This window comes from Enhydra lutris, unplaced genomic scaffold, assembly GCF_002288905.1.
Source record: "Enhydra lutris kenyoni isolate GAN:26980312 unplaced genomic scaffold, ASM228890v2 scaffoldscaffold17, whole genome shotgun sequence".
Lineage (NCBI taxonomy): Eukaryota > Metazoa > Chordata > Mammalia > Carnivora > Mustelidae > Enhydra > Enhydra lutris.
The window spans coordinates 3,592,290-3,606,984 of record NW_019154101.1 but is presented as its reverse complement, the minus strand read 5'-3'; the positions used below and the strand labels follow the sequence as shown (position 1 = coordinate 3,606,984).

At 36.2% G+C, this 14,695-nt stretch overlaps 1 protein-coding gene across 2 annotated transcripts in view; it reads right to left on the bottom strand.

The window, feature by feature from the left end:
- The window catches only part of LOC111147563 (SPT3 homolog, SAGA and STAGA complex component), a 517,332-nt gene that overhangs the window by 327,854 nt on the left and 174,783 nt on the right, over positions 1 to 14,695 (bottom strand). The gene's annotated exons all lie outside the window — the stretch shown is intronic.

Here is a 14,695-nt window from a genome sequence, read left to right as displayed (position 1 = left end):
TTGATCATAATTATTATCATAATCAGCGTAATTAACAACCTGAAAATTTTTAGCCCCTTGTTTCTCAAACTGCAACAGAGGCACTTCTATCCCCAAAGATGACAGAAAGCCATAAGATAAAAGTAGCATATTTCAATGGGCATCAGATTTACTTCATATTACATTACTTACAAAGAACTGTTTTAAGCCAGATTTAGTGAGGCATAATTCCCATACAGCAAAATTCACCCTTTTTGAATGTATTGGGTTTTGACAAATGAATACAGATGAGTAAATATAACCACGATCAAGATAGAGATCATCTCCATCACTCCCAGAGTTTCTCTGAGCCCTTTTTCTTTAAAGATTTATTTATTGGGGCACCAGGGTGCCTCAGTCACTTAAGTGGCTGCCTTCAGCTCAAGTCATGATCCCAGGATCCTGGGATGGAGTCCTGCATCAGGCTGAGCAGGGAGACTGCTTCTCCCACTGTCTGCCACTCCCCCACTTGTGCTCTGTCAAATAAATAAAATCTTTTATAAAAGATTGATTTATTTGAGAGAGAGAGAGAACACAAGAGGAGGGGAGGGGCAAAGGGAATGAGAATCTCAAGCACACTCCCCACTGACGGCAGAGCCTGACATGGGTTCAGTCCCACAACTCTGAGATCATGACCTGAGCTGAAACCAAGGGTTAGCCGCTTAACCAACTGAGCTACCCAAGCACCCCTCTTAGAGCCCTTTACAGACACACCTGCCCCTCAACTCTGCCAACTACTGATCTGTTCTCTATTCCTGGTTTTGCCTTTTCCAGAATGTCATCATAATAATGGACTCCTGCTCTGTGTATTCTTTTATGGCTGAGTTTTGTAATGTAGCATAATTCTTTAAGATATATTAATGTTGCTATGTGTATGAATAATTTGTTGCTATTTACTACTGGCTAGGATTCCACTGTATACATGTGCCATAAGCTGTTTATTAATTTACCAGCTGATGAACATTCAGATTATTTTCAGTTTTGAGTCACTGTGACGAAGCTGTTATAAACACACATTTCCCTCTGCTGCTATGCTATCCACATGTCTCATTCGCTTAATGTTCTTTGGGACTCTGTTCTAAATGTCATCTAATCAGAAAGCCCTTCTCTGCCTTACTGCATTTGACCTGGTGCTTTCCACCACTCTCCAGGCCCCCAACTCCTGTTTCATTTCTTCAAAGTGCTTATTAGTATTACCTTCATTTACATTACACATTTTATAAGAAAGATATATAGAGATTGTATTAGCATTCTCCAGAGAGACAACAAGATATATCTTTAAGAGTGAATAGGATATATTTACATAATTTTAGAGCTGAAATCTAAACTCATTCATTTATAGATGGAGGAAAATTAAAGCCAAGACAGTAATGTAATCTGGTCTCATATTAAAGCCCATTACTCTTTTTATTACTCAAATGTGATCTAGTTCTAGAAGTAACTACTATGCTACTATTATATATAAAGCAAACAAAACAATTATTTCTAGAAAAATAAAAATACATTTCAAATTATAAGATTTATTTTAAATTATGTGAAATTATGTGGAAAATGGAATTTATACTTAAATTGCAGAAAAGACTCCCTGAAGACTGACTTATTCAATAAATATTGAACCAACAATATTGGCCATGAACCAAATATAGGTGGCACTAAATGCTACCTTATTCCAAATCAGAGCTACTCGTTAAATAAACATTTATTGGGGCACCTGGATGGCTCAGTTGGTTAAGCCTCTGACTTCCGCTAAGGTCATGATCTCAGGAACCTGGGATCAAGTCCCACCTCAGGCTCCACATAAAGCATGGGGTCAGGTTGTCCCTCTGCCCCCCACTCATGCTCTCTTTCTCTCAAATAAAATCTTTAAAAATAAATAAACACTTTTTGAGTGCTTATACTAAAAGAACTATGTCAAACAGGGTTCAGAGGTTAAAAAAAAATTACTATATTCTGTCCCTGTCTTGAAATCACTTATAATTTAATATTGGAGCCAGAGTCTTTAAGCATTTCACACAACCACAATCTCACATGTCTGAAAGAAGTGAGAAAAGAGGGTTTTCCACTAGTAGTATAAATATCCAAATTAGAAGGTGCTTTAGATAAAGTGGGGGGCGGGGGGGACCATGGGATTTGAGGAAGGAGACCAGAATCCATTCCATCAGCAATCTCTGGGCAAACCTTCCTGAAACAGTAAAATGTTGGGTTTCAGTAGTTCTTCACTCTGAATGTTGATCAGCAACTTTATAAAACTGTGCCATGCATGGAAACCAATTCAAAACTACCCAAACAAATGATCCAAGGAAATGTGTGGACAAGTTCTTCAGATTGTTCTGCTATGGTTCCCTCATCAGTGATCTCAGTGATCTAAGGTTGTTTCTAACAAGCTCATTCTGTGAAATGTAGTGCTAATACTTTCTAGTCAGAACAAGAATATATCTAAAATCTCTTTCCCCCTTTAATAGGAAAGAAGACTTTTATAGGAAAGAAGAAAGAACTGCAGTCAAAGTACATGAAAAGTAACAAAAATCAGTTAAAAAGGATAAGCTGCTTGTAATGGAATTTATTTTTAATTTACAAAGTTAAACTACAAGCCAGTATACAAAGAAGATGTGAAACGAAATTACTGACTTTGAGTCTGGCAACTCAAAACAGACCCACAACGCACAACCTCAGTAGGTGGGAATAGGAAACCAGACCCTGCAGCTTGCTTTCTCCCTCCTATCTTTCAGCATGGGAAGTTTAACAGTTGCTTCACTTTCACTTAGGAAAGGTGACGGTTTGAAAAACAACTCATGGTAGGCTTTTAGGTAGGAAATTTACTTTTTAAAAGGATATACCAGCAATTCTTCCATTAGTTACAGAGATATAATTATTGTTCCTGGGATTGATGGAAGAAGGAAAATAGCATTTTTAAAAATAATCCTACCCTGGGTACAAATGTGAGCCTAGCTGAATTAAGGGCAATAGAGGACTTTAGGTGGTACTTTGTGTTTCCTTGAATTTTTCTGGATTAGAACAAGATCTTAGTATATGAAATTTTCCTCAGTCTCCCTATGCAGAGCATTTCCCTTCTCTTTTCTATAGGAAAACCTTTCTGCCCTTTCCAGCCAAATGAAATGTTTATGTTTGTTGACTGTTGACTAAGTCCACAAATCCCTTGTAGGCAAAATGAGTTCAGGGAAACTGTGTTTAAGGGATCTAAAATACATCTGTACAGTTTATCATAATCTTTAATATGGATTTTAATACATCACCACTACCTTTAAAAAGGTGTATTTAAACAGCATCACTACAAGGAAAACTGGTATCTTGTTAAGTTTTCATTTTGTTTTCCTTTAAAATAATGATCTATAGTTCTCAGTTGGTTCTGCATTCAGAATGTGAATATAATTTTCTTTCACTTAACTTGGATCCTATAATTACTTTCATTTTCATAGGGCCTAACAATTCACAGCATCTCTATAGTTGTCATTTCTGACTAGTAACATAAGAATGCTGCCTTAACTTCTGCTAAATTTTTTCCCCCAAATGCAATATAAGATCATATGAAATAATTCTAAGTATCTCATGAGTCCAATATTCATTAAGATTAATTTTAAAGTTAAGACATTTCTTTGAGGAATCTGGAAAAGAATATGGAATCTAGAATCTTACATCTTGGTGGTGTGACTTACTAAGTGCTAAGATCATGGGCAAGTCAATGAAGCCCTCCCAAGATAGTAACAGCCCTTCAACAGGTTGATGATAGGATCAAGAGGACATCCTGTTCCTACATAGTTGTATAAATAGTCCAATATTACATACATGTTAACTGCTGGTATTCTTAAACTTATGTTTCAAAGTAAATCTATAAAAGCTTCTGTCTCTGGCCAATAAAGATTATCAAGAATAGGCTTCTTACAGATTTGCTTCAAATCTCAAAGGTACCCAAATAAGCCCACTCTGGTCACATGTGAATGGACTGATTATGAATCCTGACTACTCCAGCAGAACAGTTTATGTCTATAAAAACCATTTTAATTTCTAAAAAGTATTCATTTTCTGTACCTACATTAGTTTTAAATATCAGCTTTAAGATAACAAAAACTAAGAAATTTTAATTAATCTTAGGGCTCTAATTTATTAGGAGAAATGTACAGAGAGAGGCAAAGGAAAAAAACACTTCTCTGATGTTCTTTGCTAAAATGAATACCTTATTTAACATGTTATAAAATGTGTATGTATTTACACCTTTAGTTTTGCTTTTTCTGTTTTATAACACAAACAGGACAAAAATATACTTAAGAAATATTTGCTAGAAATAAAAGCAATACCAACATTGAATAAATGTAAACAAATATGGTAAGCACGCCTACACAGAAATCAGCACACTCTATTTTTAATCAAAACCCCAAACCACCATGGCATTTTTACAGTTTATAACTGAAGAGGACCTTTCAAACCAATGCCCCCAACTTGAACAGTGAATCACTTCAAGACTGATAAAAGTAAGATCACAATCTAATGTAAGACCAATACCTAGCTGTTAAAAATGTAGACAACTCTTTGAAATCAACCCCTCCTGGGTAAGGCATTCACAAAAATTCCACTTGCTTTTTAAAGTGTTGAGATGGGATTCCAACAGAAATGGTTTATTTATTTTCTTATTTCTGTTATATTCAAGATATTATCCTTAAGTTACCCTGTACGTATTTGTACCATTCTTCTTCATCTCATATTTTAAACTCCTTGAAGCCGGGGGTCACAACTTTCTTATGATTAGCAATGGATCCAACATATTTCAAGAAGGAAAAAAAAGTCTTTACATAAAAGAAAATTTAGCAGTGAAGCAAATGTACTGGCAATCCTTCAACACAGATAGAAGAAGCAATCTAAAATTATTAATGAAACAAAAAATTTCTTTATCAAAAACTTCTTGGCCCAATGATGTGATGGGAGAAAGATATACACAAAGCATACAGATATCCAGTAAACATAAACAAATACTAAGACATCCTGAGGCCACATAATGAAGAATTCTATGGGTAAATTCTTTGTGGTTTTCTTAGAAAAACATTGTTTAATATCTATTTACAAAAATAGAACTGCTCTTAATTCTCATTTTTTCACATATGTTTAAATTTATGGTTACTACTGGAAATATTATTGTAACTCTATATAAACTTAAATAAAATATTTTTCAACTATTTTCAGCACAAATTGAGTACCAAAGTCAGATGTATTAACATTATATTTTCACAATTATAACCACAGTTAAGGTAAGACTCACCAACTAATAAAGCAGATAATGCAGTACTCAGTACTTACCCAGGCACTACACTGAGATCTTTATTAAATATAATCTCATTTAATATACAAAACAGTATAGTACAGTACCCTATTTTATAGAAATTATCTCCTTTTGTCATCACCACATAACTGCAGGATCCAGATTCAATCAAATCAGTCCTACCTGATTTCAGAGCTGAGCTCTTACCACTATAAAAAAAAAAAAAAGGCTATTTTTCATTAAATATCACTATCATGGGTGTCTGTCACCTGTGGTGCACATAGATTTTTTATGCTTTTTAATGGTTCCAACAACTGTAAAACATACTTCCTCAATTGGGCTTGGAATCTTAGGAGGCTGGAAAAAACCTTTGTCAGCACAGAGCAAAAAAAGATTACAAATGTAATTCAGAAGTCCTAGAGGTAGATATTTTCAAGACATTGATGGCCCTGAGCAAAATGCAGCTTAGCCATCTCCTTTTTGGGGGACGACATCCCTGATGTACTACTTGCATACCCAAAATTACTTCAATCACAGCCTTAATCATGTTGCACTGTCACTATCTACTTTGTTGTTTTACTCCCTGCACTGCCTTCCAGCCTTTTATCTTTGTGCCCTGCATACCCATACAATTTACTAGATAATAGAACATGTTTAACATATTATGACTCCAATGGTTAGAATGGGGATGGGACTGGATAATTCTTGTATCAAGGGATAAACTGGGTCCATTAGATTTAATTCTAGATCAGCAACTTGGTTTCAATGTCAAAAGGGAATGAATAAGTCTGGAAGAGCTTCCAGGAACAGTCCTTCCTTGCTCAGGTACTGGATAGAGATTCAGAGTTTTAATCTGGGTTCCACCATGAACTTTCTAGTGAGTGACTGTAGGCAAGATTATCCATTTCTCTATCCGCAGGTTTATCAGTACACAGTAAGTATATGAGGACATATTATAGTTACAAAGTAAGAGTTTAATATATGTTAGATTTTGTTTTTCTCTAAACAAATAGAATAAGAAATTAAACTTTTTACATCTCTGGAACTTCGTTTCTCCTATATAATAAGGGCATGCAAGTATATTATTTCAAAAAGTCTGACCCTTTTCTTGCTAATCTATAATGTATGCTCAAAATCTAAGAAGATATAGATCATTAGCATTTTAAGATTAATCACCTGGCATAAAAAGGGAGACAAATAAGCAGAAAACTGAGCAATCATGAACATCAACTTCCAGAACAGTGTGAAATAACTCCTTAAATCGGCTTTCACTTTAAGGAGCTATAAATCAAAACAGTACCTTTGCAAAATAAAAGAAGAACATATGAATGGTTTATAATATCAGGCTCTATCTAAAATGAACATATACAAAAATGGTTTTTACATTATATTTTACCTTTCTTGTGTTCTGAAACAATTACATTTTCCAAATGTTTTGATGAACTAACTTTTGAAAATATGGATATTTTAGAATACTGAGTTAGGCACAGTATAAGGATAAGTGGTTGCTAGGAACTGTGGAAGAGGGAAGGAGGAAGGGCGAAGGATGAATAGGTAGAGCACAGGGGATATTTTGGACCGCGAAACTACTCCAAATAACACTTTAATGGTGGACTCATGTTGTCTGTTTGTCAAAACCCATAGAATGTGTACCGCTCATCAATGTAACAAGTGTAACACAGTGAATGTTAGTAAAATGCTAACAAAAGGAGAAAGGAAAGGAAGAGGTACCTGTGAACTTTCTGTACTTCCCACTCATTTTTCTATAAACCTAAAACAGCTCAAAAAAATAAAGTCCATTAATTAACAACAACAATAAAAAGTTTTGGAAATGATAGTTCACAACACTGTAAACATAATCAATGCACCAAACTGTATACTTAAAAGCGGTTTTAATGGCAAATTTTATCTTCTATATATTTTACTCCAATAAAAAGGGTCATAGATGTTCCTTGTTTTATAAGAAAATAATTCTGTGGTTCTAGAAACAAAAAAGGCTGACTGATAATCAATCAATCCAATGTAGAAATCAATGAAAATCTTCATGGAAGAAGTTTTCACTAAAAAATTCTCCATTGTAGCAAGAACATTTAATTTTATTTATAAGGGCTTTCATGTTAACAAAAACAGTATCTTGAGAGACGTGGTTTTGGCAAGATGGAAAGCCCCGCAGCTCTTAGGTCTTTTTCTCTCACAACTAAAAATCCCTAGCTACAACGTGACAAAGAAACACAGGAAGTTTCTGAAAGGACAAAGACTGGATACCTATGAAACTCACAGCCTGGGGGACAACATGGCAGAGAGCACCCAGGACCTCCTTACTGCCTCCTATAGACACCAGCCAGAGTACTGCAGAAGACTCTCTGTGAAACCACCAATAAGCAGAGACCAAAAAAAGCTCCAAGAAAACCTTGTTCCCTGCTAATCACGGGCAAGGAAAAGAGTGAAATGACAGAAAATATTTTTTGGCAATAATCATCCCACTCCAGGCAATCATCTGTGGAAAAACCTCATTGTCCCCTTCACACAGGTCAAATAAGAAGTTACATTTCTACCCCCAAATCTTCACCCTACTTTATGCCTGCACACACATAAAAAGACAATCTAATTCCCCCACAGTTAGCAAATCAGACAGTTTGGCAGGCTGATTTTCCATTTCCCACCAGAGAGAACTAACAGAATTCCTCCAATGGGATTATTGTCAGTGGGCAAAAAGAGATCATTTTACATTCCCCTATGTTGCTCATTCTCCTTCACTGCCACAATTCCCCCACCAAAGTAGCATCTGCGGAGTATGGCAAAAAGTTGAGCCACCACCTCTACTCAACAGTAATAAGATTTATTAAGAATCTTAAGCAGTCTGTTCATCTGTTGATGGACATCTGGGCTCTTACCATGTTTCGGCTACTGTGGACATTGCTTACTATAAACATTGGAGTGCATGTGCCCCTTGTGATGTGTATACACACACACACACACACACACACACACACACACACACACACACACAGGAATATCACTCAGCCATCAAAAAGAATGAAATCTTGCATTTGCAATGACGTGGATGAAACTAGAAGGTAATGCTAAGCTAAACAAGTCAGTCAGAGAAAGACAAATACCATATGATTGCACTCATATGTGGAATTTAAGAAATAAAACACATGAACATAGGGAAAAGGAAGGAAAAATAAGATAAAAACAGAGAAGGAGACAAACCATAATAGACTCTTAAATATAGGAAACAAACTGAGGGTTGCTGGAGGGGAGGTGGGTGAGGGAATAAGGTAACTGGGTGAAGGTAACTGGGAGGGCACTTGATGGAATAAGCATTGAGTGTTATATGCAACTGATGAATCACTGAAATCTACCTCTGAAACTAATAATATACTATTGGTTAAACTGAATTTAAATTTTAAAAAAGTAGTCTGAAAGAGAGCTAGTCACCACTCATGCAAAATCAATGAGACTGACCAAGATAATAGAAGTGGGAACTCGTCCCCACTCCACCATCCCCCTTCCTTTAGCATCACTGAGGCCAAGTGGGGACCTGAATCTCCATACCTACACAGCAGTGCCAACCAGGGCTAATCAACACTCCCAATTCCCCACATCCCTGGTGTCAGCAGGGTCCAGGGGGAAGTAGAGTACCAACCCTCCTTAATGAGGCCAAAGGAGGTGATGTGATACAGAGCTGGATATCACTCCCTTCCCATTATGGCTCCCCTGGTAGCAAAAGGTTCAGCAGGAAATTGAAACTACAACCCAAATCCCCAAGACAGGATGGTGAATATCCAACCTTCCCATCTGCATCAAAGCAGTAGGAGTGAGTGTCCTTCTTTTGCTGTAATTGTTCTGGAGTAATACTGGAGGTAGGAAGGGGACCTAGTGGGTTTCTAAGCAAACACACTCATCCAAGCCTCATGTTACACTTCAATGCGGGGGCCTGGCTGACTTAAAAAAATCTTTAATAGGATCTAGAGTCTCATAATACCCAGAAAATAATACTTAAAAAATGCAGCTATACCAAGAACCAAGAAAGCAGAACATGCATGAGAAATAACCACCAAAGGTCAAATCTAAGATGAATCAGATGTTAGAACTGTCCAACAAGGATTTTAAAGCATCTATCATACATGCTTCCACAAGCTATTAAAATTCTTTTAAAAACAAATAAATAAGTTTTAAAACAACCAAACATAAATTATACAACTAAAAAATACAATAACCAAAATAAACTCACCTAGATGAACTCAATGCTAGAATGAAAATGATAGAGGAAATCATCAGGCCCAGATGGTTTCACAGGAGATTTCTAACAAACATTTACTGTAGAATGAACACCAATTTTATACAATCTGTTCCAGCAAGCTGAAGAGAAGGAAAAACTTGCCAATTGATTTTATGACTAGTGTTTACCTGATATCAAAACATAGAATAGCACAAGGAGAACAAAGTATAACAAAACGAAAGTACAGTTCAAAAAAAGGGGGTGGGGAAATAATTATAAACCAATATCTCTCATAAATTCAAATGTAAAATTCTTCTATAAGATATTAGCAAATGAAATCCAGAAATATATGGAATTATACACAATAACCACTAGAATTAATTCCATGTACACAAAGCTGGTCCAATATTTGTAAATGTAACCCAATATATTAATAGACTACAGAAATCATATGATCATGTAATTTGATGTAGACAAAGCATTTGACATAACCCAACATCATTTCATGACAAAATTCCCAGCAAATTCTTTCCTCCTAAGATCACGAAGAGGGCAAAGAGGTCTACTCTCACCACTCCTACTTTAACAGAGTACTAAAAGTTCTAGCACTGCAATAAGACACAAACAGGAAAGGAAGAAATAAAAGTACCCCTTCTTTGCAGATAGATGATTCTCTACAAAGAAAATCCCAAACAAATCTACAAAAAAAAAAAACAAACAAAAAAACAAAAAATAAAAAAAAAAAAAACTAGAACTATTCAGTCAGTTCAGCAAGGTCAGAGAATACAAGACAAACACACAATAATTATATTTCTATATGCCAAAAAGGAACATGAAGAAACCAAAATTAAAATAAAATATATTTATAATCACACAAAGAAAATGAACTATTTAAGTATAAAGTTAACAAAATATGTATAGGATCAACATGCTTAAAATTAGAAAATGCTAACAAAAGAAACTGAAGAATACTCAAATAAGATGGAGAAATACCACATTTTCAGAGATTATAAGACTCAACATAGTAAAGATTTCAAATATCCCCAAATGATCTATAGGTTCGGTGCAATTTCTATCAAACGCCCATCAATGTTATTTGTAGATATACAAACTAATTCTCAAATTCATATAGAAAGGAACAAGGCCCAGAATAATATTAAAAAGTAGTAAAGTGGGAAAAAATCAACTTCACTAATCTTAAGATCTATATTAATCAAAACAATAGGATTTTGGCAAAGAAATACATATCAATCAATGGAACAGAAAATAAACTCAGAAGCATACACACAAAAATATGCCTAACAAATTTTTGACATTTGCAAACATAATCCAATGGAGGAGCAGCTTTTCCAACAAATAATGCTAACGCAAGTTAGCAAGTTCATTGGCAAAACAAACTAACAAGTAAGCCACCTTGAAACTAAATCTCAAACCTACACAAAAATTAACTCAAAATGGGTCATGGATCTTAATGTCAAACTAAAACTATTAAACATTTAGAAAAATAGGTATAGAAAAAACTAGGGCTGTCAAAGAATTTGCAGATTTCACACCAAAAGCATAACTAATTCATAAAAGTAAAAACTGATAAACTGGACCTTATTCAAATTTCAGAACTTTTCTCTGCAAATGACCCCGTTAAGAGAATGAAAAGACTCTACAGAACTGTGACAAAAATATTTGTGAATCACATATCTAACAAAGGACAAGTATCCATAAAGAACTCTCTAAAACTGAACAGTAAAACAATCTAATTACAAATGGAAAAGGACATGAGAAGCATTTTACAAAAGAGGAAATACATGGGAAAGAAGCACATGAAAAAATGTCCTATATCATTAGTGAAATGCAAATAAGTCATCATACATCTAGCAAAATGCCTAAAAAAGAAACAAAAAAAACCCACAACGATAGCACCAAATGCAGGCAAGGGCAAGGATGCAAAGGAATTGGATAGCTCGCACATTGCTGATTGGATTGTACAAAGGTACAGCCATTCTGGAAAACAGTTTGGTAGTAGTTTATAAGACTATTCAGGTATCTAAGTTCCAGGAAAGATGGCAGAGTAGGAAGACCCTAAGCTCACGTCCTGCCAAGGATATACCCAAATAACACCCACAACAGTGTAAATAACCTAGAAGACAACCCAAACACTGAAAGAACAAACTCTCCTACAGCTAAATATAGAGTGAGGTCACATTAAAAAGGGTAGATAGGATGGGAATGGGGTGGGAGCTAAACAGACCCGGAGGACTGTCCATGGAAGGGAGGGACACCACAGGAGTGAAAAGGGGAAACAGACCATCTCAACAGGCGCCCTTATCATAGATAAGAAGAATCCCCAAAACATTTGGCTCTGAAAACCAGAGGAATAAAATTTTGCAAGTTCTTATAATCAGTGGGGCTTAACACCTAGAAGTTTAAAAATCAGGAGCTTCTGCTCTGAGAGAGCAGGGAGGATGAGAGGAAACTGAGTCCTCACCCTTAAAGACACAGCACATGAACAGCTTCACAAAGATACAGCATAGATGCAACAGTTTGAAAAACCTCTAGGGTATAAGGAAGGGAGATTAATTTACTACTCTCAGCTCATGTGCCAGAGGAACAGGGATCCCTGTGAGACTTCCCCAAGAACAAAAGAGCCAGTGGGCGCCATTTCCCTCCCCCGCCCCCCAGCATGTACACAGGGATATATGAAGGAACCTGCACAGCACCAGCAATCACTACCTAACTTGCTAACAGCCACACCCAGCCTGCATTCTCCTGTGGACACATTTCCTCCAGGTCCTCCTCCAAGGACTGGCTCTAGGTCCCTTCCTACAGCACATCAGGGAAATCCTTGCTAAAACTATGTTCCCTAACCCCACTGTCCTATGGACCTTCCCCTTCCAATAAGTCCGTGGCGGGAGCCCTTCAAAGCAGTGCCACAAGCCCAGCAGGACGAAAGCAGCCCTGGCAGGGAGCAGCTCTACTCCAAAATGACTCCTGAGGAGAAGGGAAAATAACCAAACAAACCAGGCCCACTGCAGCCCCAGCAGTGGGCGGGGGCACACATCTGGTCTGACAGCAGGTCCTCCCCAACAACAAAAGCTTCTCAGGGGACAGCACAGGGAAAGCACCCTGAACTTTGGTGCTATTTCAACTCTGGCAAACACCTGGTCTGACTCAACTCAAACTCAAAGCCACATCATATTGGCACATTAATGACACAGGGGGCGAACCTTGCCCATAAGAGGCAAAAATAGCCATTACAAGTGATTAAAATACAGGCAAAAGTGGCTGAGCCACAATATTTAAGGAACACCCAACATACATAAGAGACACACACGAAGTGCCAGCTTCTAGTGAACAGGGGACACAACACTGCATTACAGAACACTACTGGACTTCTTCATAAGCCAACTCCTTTCAAGAGCAGAAGATGTAGTTAACTTTCCCAACACAGAGAAACAGATACAGAATTAAAAAAAAAAAAAAAAAAAAAGAGACAGAGGGGTATGTCCCAGATGAAAGAACAGGACAAAATCAGAGCTCTATTTAGCAAGAGAGCTAAACAGAGGTAAGTAACAGGCCTGACAGAGAATTTAAAGTAATTGTCAAGGGGCACCTAGGTGGCTCAGTCAGTTAAGCATCTGACACTTGATCACAGCTCAGGTCTTGATCTCAAATCAAGGAATTTGGAATCAAATCAAGAGTTCAAGCCTCTCACTGAGTTCCACACTGTGTTTGGAGCCTACTTGAAGTAATGGTCAAAAAGATACTAACTGGACTTGAGAAAAGAGAGGAGAACCACATTGAGAGCCTTAAAAAAGACATGGAAAACATAAAAAAGAACCAGTCAGAGATGAAGAACACAATAAATGTAACTAACAACACAGAAGATAGAATAAATGGATTAGAAAAAGCAGAAGACAAGATCAGCGACCAAGAGGACAAAGTAGTGGAAAGCAATCAAGCAAGACAAAGTAATGGAAAGCAAACACGCTGAAGAGGAGTGAAAAAAATAAAAAATTAAAATAGAATTTAAGAATTCAGCAACACCATCAACATAATAACATTTGCATTATAGGGGTCCCAGAGGGAGAAGAGAGCAAAAAGGGGGAAAGATATTTCAGCTGATGTTTAAAGAATTATCAGCTGAAAGCTTCCAAATGTGGAGAAGAAAACAAAACTCCATATCTAGGAGGCACAGCAATATTCCAACAAAATCAACTCAAGGAGGTCCACTACATGACACATAATAATTAAAATGATAAAAGTAGTGAGAAAGAAAAATATTAAAGCACCAAGAGAAAAGAAAACAGTTACATACAAGAGAATCCCCATAACACTATCAACTGATTTTTCAGAAGAAACTTTACAAGCTAGAAGGGAGTGCCATGATATATTCAAATTGCTGAAAGAGAAAGAACTACAGCCAAGAATACTCTCCTCAGCAAGACTGTCATTCAGAATAGAAGGAGAGATAAAGAGTTTCCCAGACAAACAAAAATCAAATCACTAATTTTAAACTCTTAACAAATGAAAGTCCAGGACCAGATGGCTTAACAGGTGAATTCTATCAAACATTAAAGGAAAAGTTAGTACACTTTTTTAAACCAATCAAAAAAAAAAAAAAATATATATATATATAAGAAAAGGAAAGCTTCCGAACTCATTCTATGAGGTCAGCATTACTCTGATACCAAAACCAGATGAAAACACTACAAAAAAAGGAACTATCTAATGAACACAGACATAGAAATTCTCAAAAACAAAACAAAACAAAACAAAAAAACAAAAAATAAAAAACTTAAACAGAATCAAACAATATATTAAAAAATCATTCACCACCATCATGTGTGATTTACTCTCAGGAGGTCAGGATCATTTACTCAAATTAATCAATCCCATATTCCAAAATATACTACAAAGTTCTAGGAATCAAATTGTATAATAATAGCAAAAAAACAGTCATGTAGATCAACTGAATAGAGATCCCAGACATAAACCCACAATAATGCTGCCAATTAATCTTTGATAAAGTCAAGGATATGCACTGGGAAAAAGTCTCTTCAAGAAATGGTGTTGGGAAAACTGGACAGCAATGTGCAAAAAAATGAAACTGAACCACTTTCAAACCACCCATAAAAATAAACTCAAAATGGATTAAGGATTTAAATGTGAGGCCCAAAATCAGA